Source organism: Montipora capricornis, chromosome 14 (genome assembly GCF_036669925.1).
Source record: "Montipora capricornis isolate CH-2021 chromosome 14, ASM3666992v2, whole genome shotgun sequence".
Taxonomy (NCBI): Eukaryota; Metazoa; Cnidaria; class Anthozoa; order Scleractinia; family Acroporidae; genus Montipora; species Montipora capricornis.
In genome coordinates, this window is record NC_090896.1 from 20032793 (window position 1) to 20044384 (window position 11592).

General features: G+C 47.7%; 13 non-coding genes and 2 pseudogenes across 13 annotated transcripts; 10 read left to right on the forward strand and 5 right to left on the reverse strand.

Moving 5' to 3' along the window:
- Window positions 1-262: 262 nt before the first annotated feature.
- On the reverse strand, window positions 263-382 carry LOC138034046 (5S ribosomal RNA). Its single transcript, XR_011128820.1, has one exon. It is a non-coding gene; the product is annotated as a 5S ribosomal RNA (ribosomal RNA).
- Window positions 383-651: 269 nt separating this feature from the next.
- LOC138033968 (U2 spliceosomal RNA) lies at window positions 652-842 on the forward strand. The gene has a single exon (XR_011128749.1). It is a non-coding gene; the product is annotated as a U2 spliceosomal RNA (small nuclear RNA).
- A 195-nt stretch (window positions 843-1037) lies between these two features.
- On the forward strand, window positions 1038-1200 carry LOC138033940 (U1 spliceosomal RNA). Its single transcript, XR_011128723.1, has one exon. It is a non-coding gene; the product is annotated as a U1 spliceosomal RNA (small nuclear RNA).
- Window positions 1201-2184: 984 nt separating this feature from the next.
- LOC138034048 (5S ribosomal RNA) lies at window positions 2185-2307 on the reverse strand (annotated as a pseudogene).
- Window positions 2308-2575: 268 nt separating this feature from the next.
- On the forward strand, window positions 2576-2770 carry LOC138033969 (U2 spliceosomal RNA). Its single transcript, XR_011128750.1, has one exon. It is a non-coding gene; the product is annotated as a U2 spliceosomal RNA (small nuclear RNA).
- A 199-nt stretch (window positions 2771-2969) lies between these two features.
- Window positions 2970-3133, forward strand: LOC138033904 (U1 spliceosomal RNA). The gene has a single exon (XR_011128689.1). It is a non-coding gene; the product is annotated as a U1 spliceosomal RNA (small nuclear RNA).
- Window positions 3134-4123: 990 nt separating this feature from the next.
- LOC138034047 (5S ribosomal RNA) lies at window positions 4124-4247 on the reverse strand (annotated as a pseudogene).
- Window positions 4248-4515: 268 nt separating this feature from the next.
- Window positions 4516-4711, forward strand: LOC138033993 (U2 spliceosomal RNA). The gene has a single exon (XR_011128773.1). It is a non-coding gene; the product is annotated as a U2 spliceosomal RNA (small nuclear RNA).
- A 199-nt stretch (window positions 4712-4910) lies between these two features.
- On the forward strand, window positions 4911-5074 carry LOC138033905 (U1 spliceosomal RNA). Its single transcript, XR_011128690.1, has one exon. It is a non-coding gene; the product is annotated as a U1 spliceosomal RNA (small nuclear RNA).
- A 994-nt stretch (window positions 5075-6068) lies between these two features.
- LOC138034039 (5S ribosomal RNA) lies at window positions 6069-6188 on the reverse strand. The gene has a single exon (XR_011128814.1). It is a non-coding gene; the product is annotated as a 5S ribosomal RNA (ribosomal RNA).
- A 266-nt stretch (window positions 6189-6454) lies between these two features.
- On the forward strand, window positions 6455-6649 carry LOC138033997 (U2 spliceosomal RNA). Its single transcript, XR_011128776.1, has one exon. It is a non-coding gene; the product is annotated as a U2 spliceosomal RNA (small nuclear RNA).
- Window positions 6650-6847: 198 nt separating this feature from the next.
- Window positions 6848-7012, forward strand: LOC138033933 (U1 spliceosomal RNA). The gene has a single exon (XR_011128716.1). It is a non-coding gene; the product is annotated as a U1 spliceosomal RNA (small nuclear RNA).
- A 1751-nt stretch (window positions 7013-8763) lies between these two features.
- On the forward strand, window positions 8764-8927 carry LOC138033906 (U1 spliceosomal RNA). The gene has a single exon (XR_011128691.1). It is a non-coding gene; the product is annotated as a U1 spliceosomal RNA (small nuclear RNA).
- Window positions 8928-9905: 978 nt separating this feature from the next.
- Window positions 9906-10024, reverse strand: LOC138034041 (5S ribosomal RNA). The gene has a single exon (XR_011128816.1). It is a non-coding gene; the product is annotated as a 5S ribosomal RNA (ribosomal RNA).
- Window positions 10025-10291: 267 nt separating this feature from the next.
- On the forward strand, window positions 10292-10485 carry LOC138033965 (U2 spliceosomal RNA). Its single transcript, XR_011128746.1, has one exon. It is a non-coding gene; the product is annotated as a U2 spliceosomal RNA (small nuclear RNA).
- Window positions 10486-11592: the final 1107 nt, after the last annotated feature.

Sequence of the window (11592 nt, forward strand, 5' to 3'; positions counted from 1 at the left end):
ATCCTGTTCTTTGCTCACAACGAAAAGATGCGTTTCATGTCATAAACGAAATTGGATTGATAAGATCTCGCGCAAGCACGCGCTCCCTTGGGAATGTAACAAGTTCCACTTTCCGCTCGTTGAAACTATTTTGTTTTTGTCGTATGTCTCATCTTTGACATATCGTTTGGCCATGTTGTGTTCAAAAAACCTGGTTTGGAATGTTCTTTCATGAAGAAACTGAGATTTTTTGAGATAATCAAGTGTACAGAAGAAAAAGGGAAGCCTACAACACGGGGTATTCCCAGGCGGTCTCCATCCAAGTACTAACCCCGCCCGACAGGGCTTAACTTCGGTGATCGGACGAGAAACCGGTGTTTTCCCTGTGGTATGGGTCGTAGACAAGTAATTTGCCGTGAAAATTAACTTTGTTATAAGGGAAAATGAAAACGAGGTCAGAGCAGCACAATGTGCATTTGTCCTCTTGCCGTCAACGCAAAGTGCCAGGCAATGCTGGTGCTGCTGCCCACTGTACAAGAGCGATCGTTGTGTGCGCCTCGCTTTCAGGTTGGCTTTGGGCATTCCTTCCTTGGCACGGATTGTAATCGGACCACCATATCTCGTGGCCATGAGACTGGGAGCACCTTGTCCGCCGTGAGCATTTTTACGGGCATCTCTCGGCCTTTTGGCTAAGATCAAGTGTAGTATCTGTTCTTATCAGCTTAATATCTGATACGCTGCTCATCGAGCAGCTCTCATATATTAAACTGATTTTTGGAACTGGGCCGTGGAAAAGAGGCTTGCCTCGTCCCGGCCACGGGTTGCCTCGGTATAGCACTACCTCCGAGCGTGGCCCACTTCCCTCTGGGGAAGAAATAATCAAGTGGAAAGCAGAAAAGTGACAAGCAACCAACCTTCACATTCTCTTCTCTTTTCTAGGTAGCATAGCAGCGAGTGGACAGCACGACACGACAGGACGAGGAGCACGTGACCTCCATTACCACATGGTATGCGCAGACAAGTTGCGTTTTGCGGTTCCCGGGAGAGGCTGAAAAGGCATACTTACCTGACGCGGGAGGCACTGTGATCAGGGAGGCAGTCCTCTCAAGTGAGGCTCTTTCATTGCACTTCGATTGGGTTGACCCTTGCGATTACCCCAAATGTGGGTAACTCGAGCGTATAATTTCTGGTAGTGGGGACCTGCGTTCGCGCTAGTCCCCGCACCAAAACCCCGGTGGCAAAGTTGGCTAATGGGAAGGTTTGTTGGTAACGTTTCAGGCAGGGCAGGGAAGGAGATGCGGTGGCGGTGTAAGGACTAAGGAAGGTGAGTTGTATTTGTGAAGTCCACTGCTGAAATTGTAGGTGAATGTTCCGTACTTGGTGCACTGAAAAACTGTGATTTCATTTCTCTTCATTCTTGGCCGTACAGAGAGGGAGACGACCGTGTTTATTTCAGCCGCATCGATTTCCATCGATAGACGAGTGAGACAAGAAAAATGCCAGCGGGTCGAGCTCTTATCCTCGTGCATCGTTTCGAAAACGTAAGTGGATGTGTGTTTGTACTGCTCCATCGCGATAGATTTCTTTTGCGTTGTGTTATGTTTGCGTTCTGGAGAGCCCGTTTTTGCATTGAGTAACTGAGGACCCGCCAGATCAGTTGGCGTTACATTTCTGTGGCCAACACTTTGTGGTTTCTCTATGTTATCAGTTAATTGGATTGTTATCATAAAAAGTAAATCTTTCATGGTCAGGATAGTGTCTTATCGGCCCTTTGAATACGTACTGTCCGTGTTGAGCAGGAACAGTAAGACTTTGAAGTGCGCTACGTCACATAAGTCACGTTTTCGCAAGATCAATGTTGTAGTGTTGTAGCCTTCGTTGTATATACATATCATCCGGGCTAGGTTTTAACTTCCATCTAATGCATAACAGTGCATGCATTTTTTACTTGTCGTATCCTGTTCTTTGCTCACACGAAAGATACGTTTCATGTCATAAACGTTGGGATTGATAAGATCTCGCGCGCACGCGCTCCCTTGGGAATACAAGTTCCACTTTCTCGTGTGAACTATTTTGTTTTTGTCGTATGTCTCATCTTTGACATATCGTTGGCATGTTGTGTTCAAAAAACTGGTTTGGAATGTTCCTTTCATGAAGGAAACTGAGATTTTTTGAGATAATCAAGTGTACAGAAGGAAAAAGGGAAGCCTACAACACGGGGTATTCCCAGGCGGTCTCCCCATCCAAGTACTAACCCGCCCCCGGACAGGGCTTAACTTCGGTGATCGGACGAGAACCGGTGTTTGTCCCTGTGGTATGGTCGTAGACAAGTAATTTGCCGTGAAAATAAACTTTGTTATAAGGGGAAAATGAAAACGAGGTCAGAGCAAGCACAATGTGCATTTGTCCTCTGCCGTCAACGCAAGTGCCATGCAATGCTGGTGCTGCTGCCCACTGTACCAAGAGCGATCGTTGTGTGCGCCTCGCTTTTCAGGTTGGCTTTGGGCATTCCTTCCTTGGCACGGATTGTAATCGGACCACCATATCTCGTGGCCATGAGACTGGGAGCACTTGTCCGCCGTGAGCATTTACGGGCATCGCTTCTCGGCCTTTTGGCTAAGATCAAGTGTAGTATCTGTTCTTATCAGCTTAATATCTGATACGCTGCTCATCGAGCAGCTCATATATTAAACTGATTTTTGGAACTGGGCCGTGGAAAAGAGGCTTGCCTCGTCCCGGCCACGGGTTTTTGCCTCGGTATAGCACTACCTCCGAGCGTGGCCCACTTCCCTCTGGGGAAGAAATAATCAAGTGAAAGCAGAAAAAAAGTGACCAAGCAACCAACCTTCACATTCTCTTCTCTTTTCTAGGTAGCATAGCAGCGAAGGTGGACAGACACGACACGACAGGACGAGGAGCACGTGACCTCCATTACCACATGGTATGCGCAGACAAGTTGCGTTTTGCGGTCCCGGAGAGGCTGAAAAGGCATACTTACCTGACGCGGGAGGCACTGTGATCAGGGAGGCAGTCCTCTCAAGGTGAGGCTCTTTCATTGCACTTCGATTGGGTTGACCCTTGCGATTACCCCAAATGTGGGTAACTCGAGCGTATAATTTCTGGTAGTGGGGACCTGCGTTCGCGCTAGTCCCCGCACCAAACCCCGGTGGCAAAGTTGGCTAATGGGAAGGTTTGTTGGTAACGTTTCAGGCAGGGCAGGGAAGGAGATGCGGTGGCGGTGTAAGGACTAAGGAAGGTGAGTTGTATTTGTGAAGTCCACTGCTGAAATTGTAGTGTGAATGTTCCGTACTTGGTGCACTGAAAAAACTGTGATTTCATTTCTCTCATTCTTGGCCGTACAGAGAGGGAGACGACGTGTTTTATTTCAGCCGCATCGATTTCCATCGATAGACGAGTGAGACAAGAAAATTGCCAGCGGGTCGAGCTCTTATCCTCGTGCATCGTTTCGAAAACGTAAGTGGATGTGTGTTTGTACTGCTCCATCGCGATAGATTTCTTTTGCGTTGTGTTATGTTGCGTTCTGGAGAGCCCGTTTTGCATTGAGTAACTGAGGACCCGCCAGATCAGTTGGCGTACGTTACATTTCTGTGGCCAACACTTTGTGGTTTCTCTATGTTATCAGTTAATTGGATTGTTATCATAAAAAGTAAATCTTTCATGGTCAGGATAGTGTCTTATCGGCCCTTTGAATACGTACTGTCCGTGTTGAGCAGGGAACAGTAAGACTTTGAAGTGCGCTACGTCACGTAAGTCACGTTTTCGCAAGATCAATGTTGTAGTGTTGTAGCCTTCGTTGTATACATATCATCCGGGCTAGGTTAACTTCCATCTAATGCATAACAGTGCATGCATTTTTTTACTTGTCGTATCCTGTTCTTTGCTCACACGAAAAGATACGTTTCATGTCATAAACGTTGGATTGATAAGATCTCGCGCGCACGCGCTCCCTTGGGAATACAAGTTCCACTTTCTCGTTGTGAAACTATTTTGTTTTTGTCGTATGTCTCATCTTTGACATATCGTTGGCATGTTGTGTTCAAAAAACCTGGTTTGGAATGTTCTTTCATTGAAAGGAAACTGAGATTTTTTTGAGATAATCAAGTGTACAGAAGGAAAAAAGGGAAGCCTACAACAAGGAGGGGTATTCCCAGGCGGTCTCCCATCCAAGTACTAACCCCGCCCGACAGGGCTTAACTTCGGGTGATCGGACGGAAACCCGGTGTTTTCCCTGTGGTATGGTCGTAGACAAGTAATTTGCCGTGAAAATTAACTTTGTTATAAGGGAAAATGAAAAACGAGGTCAGAGCAAGCACAATGTGCATTTGTCCTCTTGCCGTCAACGCAAAGTGCCATGCAATGCTGGTGCTGCTGCCACTGTACAAGAGCGATCGTTGTGTGCGCCTCGCTTTCAGGTTGGCTTTGGGCATCTTTCCTTGGCACGGATTGTAATCGGACCACCATATCTCGTGGCCATGAGACTGGGAGCACCTTGTCCCGCCGTGAGCATTTACGGGCATCGCTTCTCGGCCTTTTGGCTAAGATCAAGTGTAGTATCTGTTCTTATCAGCTTAATATCTGATACGCTGCTCATCGAGCAGCTCATATATTAAACTGATTTTTTGGAACTGGGCCGTGGAAAAAAGAGGCTTGCCTCGTCCCGGCCACGGGTTTGCCTCGGTATAGCACTACCTCCGAGCGTGGCCCCACTTCCCTCTGGGGGAAGAAAATCAAAGTGAAAGCAGAAAAAGTGACCAAGCAACCAACCTTCACATTCTCTTCTCTTTTCTAGGTAGCATAGCAGCGAGTGTGGACAGCACGACACGACAGGACGAGGAGCACGTGACCTCCATTACCACATGGTATGCGCGCAGACAAGTTGCGTTTTGCGGTTCCCGGAGAGGCTGAAAGGCATACTTACCTGACGCGGGAGGCACTGTGATCAGGGAGGCAGTCCTCTCAAGGTGAGGCTCTTTCATTGCACTTCGATTGGGTTGACCCTTGCGATTACCCCAAATGTGGGTAACTCGAGCGTATAATTTCTGGTAGTGGGGACCTGCGTTCGCGCTAGTCCCCGCACCAAACCCGGTGGCAAAGTTGGCTAATGGGAAGGTTTGTTGGTAACGTTTTCAGGCAGGGCAGGGAAGGAGATGCGGTGGCGGTGTAAGACTAAGGAAGGTGAGTTGTATTTGTGAAGTCCACTGCTGAAATTGTAGGTGAATGTTCCGTACTTGGTGCACTGAAAACACTGTGATTTCATTTCTCTCATTCTTGGCGTACAGAGAGGGAGACGACGTGTTTATTTCAGCCGCATCGATTTCCATCGATAGACGAGTGAGACAAGAAAGAAATGCCAGCGGGTCGAGCTCTTATCCTCGTGCATCGTTTCGAAAACGTAAGTGGATGTGTGTTTGTACTGCTCCATCGCGATAGATTTTCTTTTGCGTTGTGTTATGTTGCGTTCTGGAGAGCCGTTTTTGCATTGAGTAACTGAGGACCCGCCAGATCAGTTGGCGTTACATTTCTGTGGCCAACACTTTGTGTGGTTTCTCTCTATGTTATCAGTTAATTGGATTGTTATCATAAAAAGTAAAAGGGGATATTTTATGGTCAGGATAGTGTCTTATCGGCCCTTTGAATACGTACTGTCCGTGTTGAGCAGGGAACAGTAAGACTTTGAAGTGCGCTACGTCACGTAAGTCACGTTTTCGCAAGATCAATGTTGTAGTGTTGTAGCCTTCGTTGTATACATATCATCCGGGCTAGGTTAAACTCCATCTAATGCATAACAGTGCATGCATTTTTTACTTTGTCGTATCCTGTTCTTTGCTCACACGAAAAGGATACGTTTCATGTCATAAACGTTGGATTGATAAGATCTCGCGCGCACGCGCTCCCTTGGGAATACAAGTTCCACTTTCTCGTGTGAACTATTTTGTGTTTTTGTCGTATGTCTCATCTTTGACATATCGTTGGCATGTTGTGTTCAAAAAAACCTGGTTTGGAATGTTCTTTCATTGAAAGAAACTGAGATTTTTTGAGATAATCAAGTGTACAGAAGGAAAAAGGGAAGCCTACAACACGGGGTAGTCCCCAGGCGGTCTCCCATCCAAGTACTAACCCCGCCCGACAGGGCTTAACTTCGGTGATCGGACGAGAACCGGTGTTTTCCCTGTGGTATGGTCGTAGACAAGTAATTTGCCGTGAAAATTAACTTTGTTATAAGGGAAAATGAAAACGAGGTCAGAGCAAGCACAATGTGCATTTGTCCTCTTGCCGTCAACGCAAGTGCCATGCAATGCTGGTGCTGCTGCCCACTGTACAAGAGCGATCGTTGTGTGCGCCTCGCTTTCAGGTTGGCTTTGGGCATTCCTTCCTTGGCACGGATTGTAATCGGACCACCATATCTCGTGGCCATGAGACTGGAGCACCTTGTCCGCCGTGAGCATTTACGGGCATCGCTTCTCGGCCTTTTGGCTAAGATCAAGTGTAGTATCTGTTCTTATCAGCTTAATATCTGATACCGCTGCTCATCGAGCAGCTCATATATTAAACTGATTTTTGGAACTGGGCCGTGGAAAAGAGGCTTGCCTCGTCCCGGCCACGGGTTGCCTCGGTATAGGCATCTACCGCCGAGCGTGGCCCACTTCCCTCTGGGGAAGAAATAATCACGTCGAAAGCAGGAAAAGTGACCAAGCAACCAACCTTCACATTCTCTTCTCTTTTCTAGGCGTAGCATAGCAGCGAGTGGACAGCACGACACGACAGGACGAGGAGCACGTGACCTCCATTACCACATGGTATGCGCAGACAAGTTGCGTTTTGCGGTTCCCGGAGAGGCTGAAAAGGCATACTTACCTGACGCGGGAGGCACTGTGATCAGGGAGGCAGTCCTCTCAAGGTGAGGCTCTCTCATTGCACTTCGATGGGGTTGACCCTTGCGATTACCCCAAATGTGGGTAACTCGAGCGTATAATTTCTGGTAGTGGGGACCTGCGTTTCGCGCTAGTCCCCGCACCAAACCCCGGTGGCAAAGTTGGCTATGGGAAGGTGTTGGTAACGTTTCAGGCAGGGCAGGGAAGGAGATGCGGTGGCGGTGTAAGGACTAAGGAAGGTGAGTTGTATTTGTGAAGTCCACTGCTGAAATTGTAGGTGAATGTTCCGTACTTGGTGTGCACTGAAAAACTGTGATTTCATTTCTCTCATTCTTGGCCGTACAGAGAGGGAGACGACGTGTTTATTTCAGCCGCATGAATTTCCATCGATAGAACGAGTGAGACAAGAAAATGCCAGCGGGTCGAGCTCTTATCCTCGTGCATCGTTTCGAAAAACGTAAGTGGATGTGTGTTTGTACTGCTCCATTTCAGCGCCGTATTAGATTTCGATTTTGCCGTGTGTGTTATGTTCGCGTTCTGAACCGGACCGGCCGAGAAATGAAAAGGACCGTTTTGGGTGCATTGAGTAAATGAGGACCCGCCAGATCAGTTGGCGGAGTTACATTTCTGTGGCCAACACTTTGTGGTTATTCTACTATTGTTATCAGTTAATTGGGTTGTTATCATAAAAAGTAAATCTTTCATGGATCACGGATTAGTGTCTTATCGGCCCTTTGAATACAGTACTGTCCGATGATTGAGCACGGGGAGACCAAGGGGAACAGTCAAGAGAAGACTTTGAATGTGCGCCCTACCGTACACGGAAGTCACGTTTTCGCTAAGATCCAATGGGTTGTAGTGGTGATTGTAGCCTTCGTTGGTTCACTACCATATCATCCGGGACAGACGCTAGGTTAACTTCCATCTAATGCATCACGAGATGCATGCCATTTTTTACTTTGTAGTATCACTGTTCTTTGCTCACACGAAAAGATACCGTTTCATGTCATAAACGTTGGATTGATAAGATCTCGCTGCGCACTAGACGCTCCCTTGCGGAATACAAGTTCCACCTTTCGTCGTGTTTAACTATTTTGTTTTGGTCGTATGGTCTCAATTCTTTTGGGACATTATCGTTGGGCTGTTGTGTTCAAAAAAACCTGCTGTTTGGAATGTATCTTTGGTCATATGAAAGGAAACTGAGATTTTTTGAGATAAGTCATAGTGTACCCAGAGGGTAACCGGAAAAAGGGAAGCCTACGCAACACGGAGGGAGGAGTCCAAAGGCGGTCTCCCATACAAGAAGAAGAGATACTAACCCCGACCGACAAGGGGGTCCTTAACTTCGGTGATCGGAAACGGGGGGATGAACACCGAAGTTGTTTTCCCTGTGGTATTGTCGTAGGACAAGTTAATTTGCCGTGAAAATTAACTTTGTTCTAAGGGAAACATGCACCCCACCCCACCCGACCCCGGTCAGAGCAAGCACAATGTGCATTTGTCATCTTGCCCGTCAACGAATAGTGCCCATGGAATGATGGTGCTGATGACCACTGTACAAGAGCGATCGTTGTGTGAAGCATTCGCTTTCATGTTGGCTTTGGGGCAGTCCTTACTTGGCACGGATTGTAGAGGACCACAGTAAATCTCGATGGCCATGATTGCTGGGAGCACCTTGTCCGCCCGTGAGGCAATGTACGGGCAAAAAATCATCAAGTGAAAGCAGAAAAAGTGACCAAGCAACCAACCTTCACATTCTCTTCTCTCTTTCTAGGTAGCATAGCAGCGAGTGGACAGCACGACACGACAGGACGAGGAGCACGTGACCTCCATTACCACATGGTATGCGCAGACAAGTTGCGTTTTGCGGTCCCGGAGAGGCTGAAAAGGCATACTTACCTGACGCGGGAGGCACTGTGATCAGGGAGGCAGTCCTCTCAAGGTGAGGCTCTTTCATTGCACTTCGATTGGGTTGACCCTTGCGATTACCCCAAATGTGGGTAACTCGAGCGTATAATTTCTGGTAGTGGGGACCTGCGTTCGCGCTAGTCCCCGCACCAAACCCCGGTGGCAAAGTTGGCTAATGGGAAGGTTTGTTGGTAACGTTTCAGGCAGGGCAGGGAAGGAGATGCGGTGGCGGTGTAAGGACTAAGGAAGGTGAGTTGTATTTGTGAAGTCCACTGCTGAAATTGTAGGTGAATGTTCCGTACTTGGTGCACTGAAAAACTGTGATTTCATTTCTCTCATTCTTGGCCGTACAGAGAGGGAGAGGACGTGTTTATTTCAGCCGCATCGATTTCCCATCGATAGACGAGTGAGACAAGAAAATGCCAGCGGGTCGAGCTCTTATCCTCGTGCATCGTTTCGAAAAAACGTAAGTGGATGTGTGTTTGTACTGCTCCATCGCGATAGATTTCTTTTGCGTTGTGTTATGTTGCGTTCTGGAGAGCCCGTTTTGCATTGAGTAACTGAGGACCCGCCAGATCAGTTGGCGTTACATTTCTGTGGCCAACACTTTGTGGTTTCTCTATGTTATCAGTTAATTGGATTGTTATCATAAAAAGTAAATCTTTCATGGTCAGGATAGTGTCTTATCGGCCCTTTGAATACGTACTGTCCGTGTTGAGCAGGGAACAGTAAGACTTTGAAGTGCGCTACGTCACGTAAGTCACGTTTTCGCAAGATCAATGTTGTAGTGTTGTAGCCTTCGTTGTATACATATCATCCGGGCTAGGTTAACTTCCATCTAATGCATAACAGTGCATGCATTTTTTACTTGTCGTATCCTGTTCTTTGCTCACACGAAAAGATACGTTTCATGTCATAAACGTTTGATTGATAAGATCTCGCGCGCACGCGCTCCCTTGGGAATACAAGTTCCACTTTCTCGTGTGAACTATTTTGTTTTTGTCGTATGTCTCATCTTTGACATATCGTTGGCATGTTGTGTTCAAAAAACCTGGTTTGGAATGTTCTTTCATTGAAAGAAACTGAGATTTTTTGAGATAATCAAGTGTACAGAAGGAAAAGGGAAGCCTACAACACGGGGTATTCCCAGGCGGTCTCCCATCCAAGTACTAACCCCGCCCGACAGGCTTAACTTCGGTGATCGGACGAGAACCGGTGTTTTCCCTGTGGGTATGGTCGTAGACAAGTAATTTGCCGTGAAAATTAACTTTGTTTATAAGGAAAATGAAAACGAGGTCAGAGCAAGCACAATGTGCATTTGTCCTCTTGCCGTCAACGCAAGTGCCATGCAATGCTGGTGCTGCTGCCCACTGTACAAGAGCGATCGTTGTGTGCGCCTCGCTTTCAGGTTGGCTTTGGGCATTCCTTCCTTGGCACGGATTGTAATCGGACCACCATATCTCGTGGCCATGAGACTGGGAGCACCTTGTCCGCCGTGAGCATTTACGGGCATCGCTTCTCGGCCTTTTGGCTAAGATCAAGTGTAGTATCTGTTCTTATCAGCTTAATATCTGATACGCTGCTCATCGAGCAGCTCATATATTAAACTGATTTTTGGAACTGGGCCGTGGAAAAGAGGCTTGCCTCGTCCCCCGGCCACGGGTTGCCTCGGTATAGCACTACCTCCGAGCGTGGCCCACTTCCCTCTGGGGAAGAAATAATCAAGTGAAAGCAGAAAAAGTGACCAAGCAACCAACCTTCACATTCTCTTCTCTTTTCTAGGTAGCATAGCAGCGAGTGGACAGCACGACACGACAGGACGAGGAGCACGTGACCTCCATTACCACATGTATGCGCAGACAAGTTGCGTTTTGCGGTCCCGAGAGGCTGAAAAGGCATACTTACCTGACGCTTTTCATGGTTTCATTAACGTCGGTAAGGGTTGACCTCTGCCGTGGGTTTAAAGCGTATCTTTCTGGGCTTGGGGACCTGCGTTCCAGCTGTCCCCTGCACCGTTCCTGTCAGGGGTAGTTTGGAGTTGCCGATGAGTGTTGGTGTTTTCAGGCACTTCCCGCCAGGAATGTGTACCGTAATCTACCAGGTGAGTTCCCCCCAGATGCTCCCTGCTGAAGTTGTAGGTTGAAGCCCTCTTGGTCACTGAAAAACTGTTTCATTTCTTCATTCTTTTCTGAGGAGGGAGACGTGTGCGTTTGTTCACGCTCAATTTGCCGAATACAGGAACAAGAAATGCCAGCGGGGTCGAGCTCTTTCCTCGTTTCTCGTTTTCGGCGGTGTATCCGTGTTTGTACTGTTCCATCGCGCTGTCATTCCTTTTTCTGTTTATGTGCGTTCTTACCGTTTTGCATTGAGTCCCTGATGTCAGATGTTTACAAGATTTCTGTCCTTTGGCGTTGTGGTCCACTCTATGTTATCGTTAATTGGATTGTTTTCGTGTATTTCCCGTCATGGTCAGGATAGGTCTATCGTCTTTGTTCTTACTGTCCGTCTTTGAGCAGGGAACAGTCTGTCCAGTCCATCCCGTCTACGTCTGAGTAGTTTCTGATTTTCGCCCGTTCGTGTGTGGTATGCAGGCCAACCTGTCATCTGTCCTCCGGGTCAGGAAGGTGGTCATCTAATGCCTCGGGCATGCCCTTTTTCGGGTCGTATCCTGTTCCTGCTCACTGTAAACATACGTTTCAGGTCATAAACGGGCCCGGGATTCGTAAGCAGCTCCCTGGGCCCGCCTCGTCCCTTTCTCGTTCCAGTTCCTTCGTCCGTCTCCTTTTCATATCCTACTGTTGTGTTCCTGCTC